General features: G+C 48.2%; 1 protein-coding gene, 2 non-coding genes and 1 pseudogene across 3 annotated transcripts in view; 3 read left to right on the top strand and 1 right to left on the bottom strand.

Annotated features, from left to right (window-relative positions):
* Positions 1–14,898, top strand: part of LOC138242792 (zinc finger protein 271-like) — a 781,993-nt gene that overhangs the window by 144,969 nt on the left and 622,126 nt on the right. The gene's annotated exons all lie outside the window — the stretch shown is intronic.
* trnal-uag (transfer RNA leucine (anticodon UAG)) lies at positions 959–1,040 on the top strand. Its single transcript has one exon. It is a non-coding gene; the product is annotated as a tRNA-Leu (tRNA).
* On the top strand, positions 4,202–4,274 carry trnaa-ugc (transfer RNA alanine (anticodon UGC)). Its single transcript has one exon. It is a non-coding gene; the product is annotated as a tRNA-Ala (tRNA).
* Positions 14,500–14,615, bottom strand: LOC138219013 (5S ribosomal RNA; annotated as a pseudogene).

Raw genomic sequence — 14,898 nt, 5'->3', positions numbered from 1 at the left:
TGACAGGGTGCCCCTTTGGAACAATCGTCAGAAATTGTGAGAAAATGAAAGTTATGTAAGCTCTCACACAAAGCATTGAAGATTGGAATCTGAGTGTAAAAAAGTTACCCGTCTCCCAATGATAGGCAGGGATACACACCATGACTCGAATAGACTCAGCGAACTTTAACACCTATGATATTACGAGTGCTTTGCACGTGTCGAATTTCAAGAAGGAACTACTACAACAGTTGTGGACATAATTCAATACCACCGGCAAAGTCCAATGCCGGCAACATCTGAGAAAATAATGTTCACTCATGGAATTTGGTCTTTGAATGGCTGGCGGGAAAATTCATTTATACTCCTGTTGCACCCTCAGCTGAAACATGTTAAAATAACAACGCAGATTTGTTGCAGAACCTGACAAGAATTATTGGGTTAGCACTGTATGTATTCTTGTATATTTACTTTAATTTTAATATAAATGTAAACATGCATGCTGTATAAGCTATTGTAATTTTAAAATATGTTAGCTGAGGATGCGAAGGGGGCTATTATACCTTGTGAAACACACAAGGAACTGTAAAAAAGGCTGTTATTTGAATAAAATTGGCGATCACAAGAAAACCACAATTTATGTGGTATTATCATCAATATCCTTCAAAATCTACGTTCAAATGAAGGATTTGAAGAAACTATGAAAAAAGCAACAGTAATAGCAGAGGATTTTGATTTTTGCTCTTCAAGTCAGCAGATCACCGTAGAGTTGCACCCCTACAAACAGCACAAAGGATGAATCCCACCACCTTCATTATTGCTGTGTTTGTGCCAGTGAAAGTAGCGTTTGTGTTATTGAAAGCATCTCGGAAGATGAAGGTGCAGTCACTTCCACATGTCATGATATCATTAGATCTGACGACAAGAGCTGAAGCCCCCCCTAGTCCAAGCCAGCAATGTGAAGATGGGTATGGAGGAAGGTAGCGTGGCTGAGTGGTCTAAGGTACTGGATTTAGGCTCCAGTCTCTCTGGGGGCGTGGGTTTGAATCCCACTGCTGTCAAATATTAATGTTTTAAGACCTGCAATACAATCAGTAAAAGCGCTTTTTGTTAGGCTGCGGGAGGTGTTTAGAGATAGACTTTCTAAAAGACAGGCTTAACATCAAGGCAGAAAAAATATTTTTTCTCAATAGAAATTCTCTTTGGCACGTTCAGCTTTATGTAGGGAACAACGTCTGCCGAGATCACTTTTGAGGCAGTGCACATGATAGTGTACCGGCAAGTACATTTAATATTGGCTGTGGTGGTGAGCTGCTTTTGTCTGTGAAACTTTTAATTCTTCACGCCGAATCGTTGGCAGGGGTAAAGCTTATTAAATCTTTGAACATAGCGCTCCATCAGAAATACTTTGTTCGTGATCAAAAGAGATCAGAGGATTAACTTCATGGATTCACATAGCATACCTTACAGGAAAGATTTAAAAGGGGAATTGATTGTGCTTCCTGATGTTGTTCCTGTCGTTTCTTTGGATACAGAGGTGAATGTTCTGCTAGAGTATCCACTGGGTGAGCTTTATCAATCAGCTCGGAGAGGTCATCAGTGCTCTGTCTCTGGAAAATAATCAGCACTGTCGTTTTTCCCTGTGCTGTCTTTTAAAACATATAAGATCACGAGTTTACAGATTTCTCCAAATAACAACTATACATTTTAACCCAGCGGTTAGCATTCCTTCAATCCAATAGTTTTACTCCGGGTAAAAAGCAGCGAAATATATAGAGAGATTATATTCAAATATTTCAACGTTCTTATTGGATTACCTGTATGGAGATATCGCTCAGAATTCCTAATATGATTTTGAGTTCAGTTTTGCTTTACTACTTTCAGAGTCTTTTATTGACCTTGCTGAAGCAGAGAAGTGACATAATCACAAATGCGACTTACCTGTGCTACTGTTTTTGGTTAATAATGATTATTGCAAGGAAAAAAAAACAGCTCCTTGCATTAAGAGCAAGAGCAACCAACACGCTCGCTTGTTGAGTTGGGTTTTTTTTCCGTGGTGCTCTTCCTCAGATGTAAAGTTATTTGGCGAGCAAGGACCTCTGAGAAGGAGCCTGAATCCATCAAGAACTCAGAAATTCTAATATCGCACTACTGTCTTGTGTACAGAGATCTGCTTCTTCCTTTTTGAGTGTTTTGGTGTTTAAGAGCACGCTTCCTACCTCGAATGTTAGTTTCAGGAGATGTGCTACTGGATAAATGATTATCTTGAAAAGGTTTGGGGATGCACTGGCCGGGATTAAAACCCGGCTCAATTATTTGGAAGTCACCTGTACTACCAACACACTTCTAAGAAGCACCCGCACATTTTCGCAATCCTCTCTCTCACCTACAAAGTTATGAAGACACAGACAACCAATGAAAACTAATTTGATTCACCCAAGGCTTCACTCTTCTGTTGTGATGTTGTTTTAATTAGTGTTAGCTGTGATGAGGTATTGTTTCTGTCTCTTAAAGTTTAAGACTCTGCTCCTTTCTTCCTGGTATAGAAAAAAACATGTTCCATCTTTGTTTACAAACACCACTGTAAATTATTTGTCCATCTCTAAAGCCTGTGTGTATTGACAAGGCAATTCAAAAGCACATATTAAATAAGAACACGATCCTTCTTGTTACCATTCCCGTGGTTGGAGCGTTGTTTCGCCCTTTAACGTTCTTCTACAATATTTACAGACGGCTTTATCACTGGAGTTGTGTGCATCGGTCCATGAACATCAACTGTACTGCTGTTTTTCTATGCGTAATTTAATCGCAAGCACTTAAAAGATGCAAAAAGATTTCAAAGAAAACATAATTGAAAGACAGTCGAGTAAGGAGGTAGAAAAACGTTCTCCCCCGTTGAAGAATCAACCACCGTCGCCCATGTGACTGGATATAAAAATAAATTATTCATTTCAATTATTCATGAAGGGTGGATTGTGGTCAGTGAACATATGCACATCTTTAAGTCAGTTCCACCATCTGTGCTATAGGGGATGTAGTTCAGTGGTAGAGTGCGTGCTTTTCATGTATGAAGTTCCGAGTTCAATCCCTGGCATCACCAGATGTCTTACATTATTGTGCTCACATCGCAATCTTCTGTTGAGTGAGAACTCTTTGCTCGTGTTCATAGAGAGACAGGTTTACACATTTAAACTCAGTCACACACGAAGTGCTACAGTGTTGCTCTGCTGTTTTAAATGTACCTCCAAAGCATTTTGTTCTGTTAACTACCAAATGATTTGAACTAATTTTACATCATATTCAGGAAATCCAGAGAAGGTCATCAGACTTTTAGTGGCTGTTGAAGAAAACACCTGTTGAATCTCACCAGGGATTTCTTGAGAGATCATTCAGCAAGCGAGTTAACAGGGGTTAACGTAGAGAGTGGCGGAGGTGGGATGTCAGGGCTTGACGTCACTGCTTTATTCAAAGAGTGGAGGGGTGGGTGTCAGGGCTATATGACAGTGCTTTCCGCAGAGAGTGGTGGGGGTGGGATGTCAGGGCCATATGACACTGCTTTACACAGAGAATGGAGGAGGTGGGATGTCAGGGCCTGAAAACACAGCTTAACGCAGAGAGTGGAGGGGTGGTGTCAGGGCCATACGACACTTCTTTACACAGAGAGTGGTGGGGGTGGGATGTCAGGGCCATATGACACTGCTTTATACAGAGAGTGGCGGGGGTGGGATGTCAGGGCCTGACAACACAGCTTAACGCAGAGAGTGGAGGGGTGGGCGTCAGGGCCATACGACACTTCTTTATGCAGAGAGTGGTGGGGGTGGGATGTCATGGTTATACGACAGTGCTTTCCATTGAGAGTGGTGGGGGTGGGATGTAATGGCCATAAGACACTGCTTTATGCAGAGAGTTGAGGGATTGATGTCAGGGCCATACGACAGTGCTCCACTCAGGCCTCTGCTTGAATTTGTACTCCTCCTCTCTCCCTACCTCTACCTCTATGATATTTGCACTTTCTGGAGAGGCGATTTTCTCCACTTCAGTAGCCCGATTGCGTGGAGAGGGCTGTAGAATGTGGCACCGCCTTTCCTGCTCCGTCCATGACAGGCGTGCTGGTCTCTGGAGAGAGAGCACGGTCCATCGGCGCACTCCAATAAAGGCACTGGAGGCAGCTGAAACGCATTGGCGAAGCTCAGCACTGGGCCGCTGGGCACATCTTACCACCATTTCCGTAGTGTAGTGGTTATCATGTTCGCCTTGCATGCGAAAGGCCCTCGGTTCGAAACCGGGCGGAAACAGACTGGCTTCTTTTGTCGCATACAAATGGGTTGTACAACTTTAAACTAGCAAATGGAAGAGGGCTGAAGTAAGAGACAAGATGTAAATAGGGTTAACTTAAGTCAGTTCTGCCTGAAAATTAGACTTCTAAGCAACAGGGGTTTATGGCAGGAAAGGGGGTTAACTGATAAGGATTCCAGATGCGAGGGGGCATAATCTTAAACTGACCATTTGGCCAGGGTCTCTTAACTGGCCAAATACCACGACCCCCCCCCCTTACCATAACACCGAATGACGTCTGAAGCAGCAAGGAAGGACTATATAACCTAAAAGTTTGTACCGGCACATCGAACAATACTTCGGTTTTGTTGTTTCTTGTGGGAAACAAGACTTCGGCTTTATTGTTCCTTGTGTCCGTCATGGCAGTGAACAGGTCCTGGTTACAGGATCTCTAAAAAAGGAAATAAAGAAATCAGATCCGACCCACCATGCTGCCACGGTGACGGTGCACTGCCCAGTGAAAGTGGCAGCCTGTCCCTGGACTGTGGGAAACTGGAGCACCTGGAGGAAACCCCCACAGACCAGGGAGAGAACATGCAAACTCCACACAGACAGCACCCACACCCCAGGTCCAGCACTGTGAAGCATGCCCGACGATGCGGAAGGGCTTTTACAAATGAGTGTGTAACTCACACTGGTGCCAAGGATGGCCTGCTACCGGAACGCAACCTAATTTTCTTAATGCAGTTTGTTCGAAGCGGTTTGCAGGAGCTGGAGGTGAGGACTGAGCTGGGGTCCAGTGTGCGAGAGTGACTACTGATGTCGTGTGTGTGTGTGTGTGTGTGTGTGTGTGTGTGTGTGTGTGTGTGTGTGTGTGTGTGTGTGTGTGTTGGATCATTGTGAGCGCCGTCAGGTTTGTGTATTTGTTTAAACAAGAGGACGTGTCTGTGCGGGTCTGACTCTGTGTGAGGGTGCAGCTCTAACTGTTCGCGCGCGGGCGTGTCTATCTCTCTACAATGCATGAGGGGCTAAATCTGCCTCTGAGAAACTGACTTTTCAGAAGAAAAATCTATGAAATGGCACGGCCTGGCCCTCTTCTCTTGCTCCCGACGTATAACACACTGGGGGATGAAGCTGGTGTCTTCAGCTGTAACCCTAGCTATTTATGCAAACAGCTCTTTTATGAAAAGCAGCTCTAGGCCTAGACAAGAGGAACAGATAAAACAAATCTTAGATTTATGGCTTATTCAAAGCAGACTGAGCGCTGCTATACTGTATGTAGGAGCCAGAGATGAAGAATGAGCTATTTAAGGAAACCAGGAGTGTGAGAGAGGGAGTGTGTGTTTTTCCTCCCAATAGAGAAGGCTTGTGGTTCTTTCTGCTTTTCTGCACAGGCTACCAACGTAAGTACGTGTTGGGTTCTTGGTTTGAATGCTCGAGTTGTCAGGCTGGCGTTTTTTGTTCCTATTGGAGCCCATAATTGTGAACAAGGCGCTTGAGGACGTCTCTGTGCAGGTGTGCGTTTGTAATGACGTGTGTGCGCATCTCTGTAGCGGATGTTTCAGTAAAAAAACGCATTTAAAACATTCAACCTTTTCATGTTCCTAATATTCTTTCATTCTTCACAATAATAACTAAGGTTGCTGCTGGAAGAGGTGTTAGTGGGGCCAGCAGGGGGAACTCTCACCCTGTGGCCCATGTGGGTCCTAATGCCCCAGTATAGTGACGGGGACACTGGAAAAACTGTAAACAGGTGCCGTCCTTCAGATGAGATGTAAAACCGAGGTCCTGACTCTCTGTGGTCATTAAAAATCCCGGGGTGTTTCTCGAAAAGAGTAGGGGTTTTACCCCAGTGTCCTGGCCAAATTTCCCATTGACCCTTACCAATCATGGCCTCCTAATAACCCCCATTTATGAATTGGCTTCATTACTCTGCTCTCCTCCCCACTCATAGCTGGTGTGTGGGGAGCGTTCTGGTGCACTATGGCTGCCGTCCCATCATCCAGGTGGATGCTGCACATTTGTGGTGGTGGAGGGGAGTCCCCATGTCCTGCAAAGCGCTTTGAGTGGAGTGTCCAGAAAAGCACTATATAAGTGTAAGCAATTATTATTCATTATAATGTAATAAGTCCATTATTTCTCACCCCTCCATTGCAAGGCATACACAACACAAACACCAGGAACAATTATCTCAGAAGTGAATTGCAAATGTATTGAGTTGTGATGCAACTGTAACTTGAACCTAACATGACTGTGGCGTGCATTTTTGAAATTGCATTTTCACAGCTGAAATACAAAATGAAGCTGATCGCAGTCCAAACTCAAGGTATTGTTGTAAAACTAAATATTCAACATGTTTCTACCTGTCCCTTTTCAGCTCACTCAGAAGTCCACAGCCTGCAGCCTGGTGCCTCTCTGTCTCCCCCCTCCACACTGCTGGTCCAGTGGAGGTGCTGTTTGATCCTGCACGATCTGTCCGGAATCGTATAGTCTTACTGAGCAGCGCAGGGCTCCCTGGCCCCAGTTACGAACAGTGAGTGTCAGTGCAGAACAGCTCTCTGACACTCCGCTCCCTCACTCCAGCTGATCAGGGCAACTACACAGTGAGGGACCTTAATGGAAGCAGTATCAGCACTGTGATCGTCACTGTGGGTGGTGAGCAGGTCTACAGTAGGATCACTAGAGGGCTCTATATTCTTGACAGAGTGTGTTCTTATATCATCCTCTGTCCTGATTGTCTTTCAGCTCACAGAGACAATGTCACCCTGCAGCCTGAAGCCTCTCTGTCTGTCCCTCTGTTCACTGGAGAGCCAGTGGAGGTGCTGTTTGATCCTGCAGGAGGTGGAAACTGGACCTCAGTGTGTTCTGTCCAGAACAGCACAGCCAGTTGTGTCCCCCAGTACAGTTTTTTTTATTTTTGATGATTAGCCATATGTTGATTACAATATTGTACATAATGTATAATTTGAACTCGATATTTTTCAGGAGTGAATGATTGTATATTTTCAGAATAAATTTCGAAACCAAATTATTGTCCCTCGATCTCTGTCTCTCTCTCGTCCTGCTGTCTGTCTGTCCCTGCCTCTCTGTCTCTCTCTCTTTCAGCCCCGTCTGTCAGTCTGTCTGTCCTTCTCTCTCCTTCCTCTCTCTCTCTCCTTCCGCTCTCTCTCTCGGTTTGTTTGTCCCTCAATCTCAATCTTTCTCTTTGCCTGCTGTCTTTCTGTGCCTTCATCTTTGTGTCTCTCTCTCCTTCCTTTCTGTCTGTCTCTCTGTCTGTCCTGCGTTGTCCCAGCTGGGCCTGTCTCCCCGGCTCTCTGCCTTCAGCTCTGTTCGCCGATGTCCCACCAGCCCGTCTCTCTCTCAGCCTGTCTCTTGACTTGCAGGAGGAAGAGGAGGTGGAGACAGCTCCTCCGGCAGGAGAGAGGAAGAAGGTCAGTGCTGGTCCCACCCTGCCTCCTGTCCTGTCTGTGGTGGAGTTTCGCCATCTTGTCTGTCTTGTCAGCCCTGTCTGTCACTGTCTCTCTCCTCCTCCTCTCTGTGCTGTGGTGTCCAGTCAGTGTGTCTCTCTCCTCCTCCTCTCTGTCCTGTGGTGTCTAGGCAGTGTGTCTCTCTCCTCCTCCTCTTCTCTGTCCTATGGTGTACAGTGGGTCAGTATTAGTGGGCTACACCCAGGCTCACTCACTGCGAGTGTGATCTCAGCAGAGTCTCTGTACTCTTGGGACACTTGACTCACCTGTCTCTCTCTTTCTCTCCCTGTGCTGTCCCTCTCCTGCCCCCTCTCTCCCTACTCGGACTCCAGCTGGAGGAGGTCCAATCACTACCTCCTGTGAGACAGAAGAAAAAGAAAGTGGGTAATGCTCTGATTCTCTCTTTACTCCTGTCCAGTGTCCAGTCAGTGTGTGTGTATGAATCCCTCTCTCTCTCAGTGCAGTGTTCATGTACTGGAGTGTCCAGTCAGTGTGTGTGTATGAACCCCTCTCTCTCTCAGTGCAGTGTTCATGTCCTGGAGTGTCCAGTCCGACTCTTAACGTGACTCTCCTGTCTCTGCTTCAGAAGTGCTGGTGCGTCTTTTTAAAGTCCCTGAGCTGCATGTCGGTGGAGACAGATGATAAGGACGAGCCGATGGAGGCGGCGGAGACCGTGTGTCAGGAGAGGAAGAGCGAGGGAGAGGAGGAGCAGGCTGCCGGGAAGGACAAGAAGAAGAAGAGGAGGTGCAGGTGAGCAGACAGGGGGACGCCGCCCGGTCGTGTCTGTAATTCAAGAAGGAGTCTCCTCTTGCTGTTTGATGTCATGGTGATGTCCGTGTCTGTGTCCCTCACACCTGCAATAACAATATTCTTTCCAGGTTCCTTTCCTGGTTCTGTGCCAGCTAAGATCGGAGTCGCCTTCCCCACCAAGGACTGGACTGGACTGGACTGGACTGGAGCTGAGGGACACCAGACTGGACTGGACTGGAGCCAAGGGACCCCAGACTGTGCTGGACCGAAGCTGAGGGACCCCAGACTGCACTGGACCGGAGCTGAGAGACACCAGACTGGACTGGACTGGAGCTGAGGGACCCCAGACTGTGCTGGACCGAAGCTGAGGGACCCCAGTCTGTGCTGGACCAAAGCTGAGGGACCCCAGTCTGTGCTGGGCCAAAGCTGAGGGACCCCAGTCTGTGCTGGACCGAAGCTGAGGGACTCCAGACTGTGCTGGACCAAAGCTGAGGGGCCCCAGACTGGACTGGACTGGAGCTGAGGGGCCCCAGGCTGTGCTGGACCGAAGCTGAGGGACCCCAGTCTGGACCGAAGCTGAGAGACCCCAGTCTGTGCTGGACCGAAGCTGAGGGACCCCAGTCTGGACTGCACTGGAGCTGAGGGACCCCAGTCTGGACCGAAGCTGAGGGACCCCAGTCTGTGCTGGGCCGAAGCTGAGGGACACCAGTCTGGACCGAAGCTGAGGGACCCCAGTCTGTGCTGGACCGAAGCTGAGGGACCCCAGACTGTGCTGGACCGAAGCTGAGGGACCCCAGACTGGGCTGCACTGGAGCTGAGGGACACCAGACTGGACTGGACTGCACTGGAGCTGAGGGGCCCCATACTGGACTGGACCAGAGCTGAGGGGCCCCAGACTGGACTGGACCGGAGCTGAGGGACCCCAGATCCCAGTCTGGACTGAAGCTGAGGGACCCCAGTCTGGACTGAAGCTGAGGGACCCCAGACCCCAGTCTGGACTGAAGCTGAGGGACCCCAGACTGGACTGTGGAAAACTTTCACATTATCTCCACCTGAGTCCTCAGATCGTCTGCATGACCTTGTATTATTAAGTATTATTTTAAGGTCCTGTGATGATCGTAAGATGGGGGGGGGGGGTGTCCCTTGACATTAATCTGTATTGTAATTTTTGTTCTTTTGTTAAGCATCATTGAAATGTTTTTTAAAAAAAGCTTTTGTTTTTTTCCCTCCCCCCCCCGAAACGAACGAACAGAGTCTGTCTTTCTCTTTCATCCCGGAGAGTTTGTGGTTGATGGATTGAGGCCGAGAGCCCTCGTTGTCGGCGTGCCACCAGTTAGCGGGGCTAAAGCAGGGGGGGCATCGTGTCCAATACTCCTTGAAACGAGACAGATTTCAAGCCACCTCCGTCTGAAGAGAAGGAAGTTGACCACGAACTCCAGGGTGTCCTAGGAAGCTCTTTAGCCATCGTTTGCCCAGCAGCCATCTCACCCTGCAGCTCCCAGCTAGCAGCCCCCTCCCCACTGGAGCCCAGCAGGTAGAAGCCTGGTCAGTACCTGGAGGGGAGACTCCTGGGAAAAACTGAGGTTGCTGCTGGGAGAGGTGTTAGTAGGGCCAGCAGGGGGCGCTCACCCTGCAGTCTGTGTGGGTCCTGATGCCCCAGTATAGTGACGGGGACACTGGACTGTAAACAAGCGCTGTCCTTCGGATGAGACGTCAAACCGAGGTCCTGACTCTCTGTGCTCATTAACAATCCCGGGGTGTTTCTGGAGAGGAGTAGGGGTGTTACCCCAGTGTCCTGGCCTGATTCCCCCCCTGGTCTTGACCCATCATGGCCTCCTTATCACCCCCCTCTCTGAACTGGCTCCATCCCTCTGCTCTCCTCCCCACTGAGAGCTGCTGTGTGCTGAGCGGACTGGAGCATCATCCAGGTAGGGGCTGCACACTGTGGGGGCTGGAGGGGATCACCCTGACCTGGGAAGAGCTCTGAGGGGAGGGTCCAGACTTATTAATTATTATTATTATTCGTGCTGCACTGGGCTTCAGTCCTGGCAGTGAGAGGGGGACTCTGTGATCAGTACAGATACTTATGACTATATAATAATACACGATAGAAATGGAAAACAGGGTAGCGCTGTTATCTCTTCGAAACGTTTTGAACTGCCAGAAGAAGTTTTCACAACCCGGACTCGTGAAGGTACAGGTCTTCTCCCTTTGTCCGGAGTAAGGTGAGAGGTCACCCCCTCGGGGCGCAGTATCCCCGATGCACCCCCCCCACCACCCAAAACGACACACACTTCTGTGACGACTGGGAGACCCCGGTTTGACCAGCCCCTGCGGTGGAGGAAACGACCCGCTGGAGAGAACACGCAGACTCCACACAGAAGGGTCACCTCGGCATTTATTCCAACAGCAAAACAACACCAGAGAGAAACGGTCTCCGAAAGAGAAGCGCACACCGGGAAAAACACGACAGGGTCATTACAAATGGGAATAGGAGTTCTTTTTTTCTTTTCCGGACGTCAGTTGTATCGTGTCCTGGTGATTTCTCCTGTTTCGAACGGAGTTCAATGTCACGTTTCTACTTTATTAGAGAGAGGCACTGAACTTTGGGGAACGTGACATCCACCCAGTATTACTAGTAGGTTGATAAATATAAATGTTCTTTTTCCCCCCGTATGATACCTCGCGAAATATAACGATGGCCAACTCCTTAAGTCAAAATTTAAACCCTTCTCACGCTACAAGACAGTCCGTCAACATCACCGCGGCCCAAAGCGCGACCTTCGGTATGACGTTGGCGGAAAAGGGGGTAGGGTAAGTACGTCACAGCCGGGGGAAGCCCCTATCACGTGAGAGGGGTGCGGCGGGCGACGAGCCCCCGGGGGCGAAGAGAAGTTGATTTGCGTGGGGTGTGGAAACACTACACGACCGGGCAAGCGAGCCATTTTTTTTTGTTTTGTTTTTTCCAGAACATCAGAACAACCGCAGAGATGACCATCGATCCACCTCCAGACGTTTCCTTTTTTGTCCTCTTTGGCCTCCAAAATAAAAAAAAAACTGGGATCCATCGCCAAATTAAAACGTCAACCACTTTTCGGGCTTTCGTGCTGTCCATGATGAAACCGTCATGGTTGTGTAAGCATACGTTACGTCACAGACCGGCGGCGCTCGGACGTGAGGAGTGTCGTTACGTTTTTGAAATGGCACGTCAGACAAGATCTCTGACAAGATCTCCGAAAAACCCAAACCTGTAAGATTCAATTTCAATTCAGTTTTTTTATATAGCGCCTTTCACAACAAGAATGCCCCAAGGCCCCGAACAAAGGAGTTGTTCCACACCCCCACCACCCTCTGTGTACAGTAGAGCCCCCTGTACTGACTGGAGGAGCTCACCCAGCTGTGTCTGGAGAGAAGCCGGGGTATCGGCTTCAACCACAGGGCTGGGCGGCTTGTTCCCCACCCCCATCCCCTTCTGTGTACAGAAGAGCCTCCTGTCCTGACTCCAGTAGGAAATGTCACCTGGAGGCAACACACCGGCTTCTTTTAACAGATCACCTCGGGAATCGGGAACAACGGAGCTGTGTGCGGCCGTCTGTACGGAGGGGTTCAGCGCGGGGGGGCTCCGGGCTCGGGTCTGGACCCGGGGGGGGGGGGGGGGGTGCTGTCTGTGTGGAGTCTGCATGTTCTCCCTGTGTTCTTCGGGTCCAAAGACAGGCTTTTGGGCTAATTGGCTTCTGGGAAAACTGGCCCTGGTGTGTGTGTGTCCTATGATGGAGTGCTGTCCTGTCCAGGGTGTGTGAGTGAATGTGTGTTTGTCATGTGATGGACTGGTTCCTGTCCAGGGTGTGTGAGTGTGTGTGTCTGAGTGTCCTGTGAGGGACTGGTGTCCTATCCAGGTTGTGTGTGTGTGTCCTGTGAGGGACTGGTGTCCTGTTCAGGGTGTGTGAGTGTGTGTGTGTATCCTGTGAGTGACTGGTGTCCTGTCCAGGGTGTGTGAGTGTGTGTGTCCTGTGATGGACTGGTGTCCTATCTAGGGTGTGTGTATGTCCTGTGATGGACTGGTGTCCTGTCCAGGGTGTGTGAGTGAGTGTGTGTGTGTCCTGTGATGGACTGGTGTCCTGTCCAGGGTGTGTGAGTGTGTGTGTCTGTGTGTCCTGTGATGGACAGATGGTACCAAGCCTGGACACCCATGAGACACTGGCTTCCTCAGAAGACTCTCACGGAGGGCACACTGTCCCTAACCCGGGTCCAGAAGAAACTACAGTGATCTATAATTCCTGCGCCTCGGAAGGGTTTATGACGTCTATGTCCGGCGCCCGCGCCCGTGGACTGGCGGTTTGGCGTCGCGCTCCGCAGCTCGAGCTTCGGTGCGAGGCAGGGCGGGAGGGAGCCGATGTGGCCTCGGCGCCATCTTTGCTGGTGAGTCAATTGTGACCGTTGCGGTACAACAAACCATCAATCAAGCTTTTCCCACCCCGTCCAGTATTTCTGTCGCGGCCCACGTCCCTTACAATCGACAAACTATAAAAAAAACAGTAGCCCTTCGCAACATTACACGCCATTTTTTTTATTTTAAACGTCCGCTAGATACGCAGGTGGCTCGATACCTGTCTTATCCTCGCCGGCGTCTTTATACCGGCAAGTGAATTTTATTTGGGGTCCCTCAGAATTGTGACAGAAATGTCAGTGAACCACAATAAAAAACGAAACTTTTTTTTAAAGGCGGTGAATGGATTTTTTGAGTAACCGTGTAGCGACTAACGTAAGGAAAAAAAAGTTGTCTTTCCCTACGAAGACGTTTTGGTACAGGACTTTCTTTAAATATCAGTTGTGCATAGCGTTTTACAAAAAGTTGATGATGATCTTGGAGATAATTGCAAAGGAAAATTGAGATAACTACCAAAACATTACGTGTGAAACGACAGGACAGAACTTTGAACCCACAAAGAAACAAAGGTATTAAATATTGCCTCGTCATGGGGGGTTGATAATTGTAGTAAGTGTTCCTAATTTTCGTAAAGAAATGTATATTATGGGAGTCACACGTGAGATTTAGTGTATATACGTTTCATATTGTGCATATATACGGGGTTAAAAAGTGGAATGAGTATGATTATAAACTCGTGTGTCCTATAATCAGATAATTTTTGAACAAGCTTTGATTAGACAGGTGAAAAACAACATCAGATCCTTTATTTTAATATATTCTCACGTCTGAATATCAGCTTCTCCCCTCTGGCCAACATTTCAGGGCTCCCAGGTGTAGATCCCAAATTGAAACAAATATTAATTTGTTACCCAGTTAAACAGTTAATAGAAGTGAGTGACCAGGGTAAATAAAGGTGGGTCAGTGTAAACTGTTTATTCTGGACCAGACTTCGTCATGTGTGATATGTCATGACTTCTTATATTAAGTTTTATCTTTATATTTAGTTCTACATGTGTAATAGATGCGATGTGTGTCCATAAAAAGGTTTCTCCAGGGGAAAATCAAGTTCGTTTTAAAACCGTGTTTCCTTTTTAGGGTAGGTTTGCATTCCAAGTGTGGGGTTTTTGCCTTTTTGTATTTTTGCTGAGACAAGTTGCCTTTCTTATACGCGGAGGGATCTGCTCGTGAGATGTCCGCTTGGTCCATTTCTGAGCTCAGTATAAGGTGTAGAAAGCATGACTGTCATCATAACCCGCATCTCACCCAGGTGTGGAATAATGTTGTGACTATTGCTTCAGCAATAACATGCTGATTGCATGTTTCTAGATGGGAATAACAGAGATCTCAACTACTGAGGGGCCTTATTAATAAAGTCTCCACAGCCGAAGCGCTGTGTCTCTTTTCAGCTGGCGATAAACCTTTCCTCGATCCTTGGGGAATTGTTAAACTGTTCATGATCAGAATAAAAAACGCTCACGCTAATACACAAGCACCCGTGTCTCGCCAAAGCTGACAAATAAACAGACGGACAAGCCGCACTGCACGTGTGAACAGGGGAATGAGCGAGCGCGCGGGGATAGGGCGCCTCCTGCGCTTAAAAGCTTACAGCACCTGGTATTCCCAGGCGGTCTCCCATCCAAGTACTAACCAGGCCCATCCCTGTTTAGCTTCCGAGATCAGACAACAGGCGTGCTCAAGGGGGTGTGGCCGTAAGCGAGAGCAAGGCTCGCTGGCACCCTTCTTATTGAGAGGACAGCTCCGTCACCTCTTTTACGACGCTGCTTTTTTTCTCTTGCGTTTTTCTCTTCTTCCCACGTTCTCTCTCTTCACTGCCTTCGTCCCCGCTCTATTTCACTTCAGCCTTTCACTCTTGCTTCCTTCCAATGAGGACGGAGCTGCGGGAGAAAGGGCGCTATAGAGGATCGCTGTGGAGAGCTGCTGCTGTGCTTTGACATCTGAGCTCTGTGGAAAACGATCTCAATACAATTCTGAAAAACG

This window comes from Lepisosteus oculatus, chromosome 14 (genome assembly GCF_040954835.1).
Source record: "Lepisosteus oculatus isolate fLepOcu1 chromosome 14, fLepOcu1.hap2, whole genome shotgun sequence".
NCBI classification, from domain to species: Eukaryota; Metazoa; Chordata; class Actinopteri; order Semionotiformes; family Lepisosteidae; genus Lepisosteus; species Lepisosteus oculatus.
This window is presented reverse-complemented; position numbering and strand designations above follow the sequence as displayed.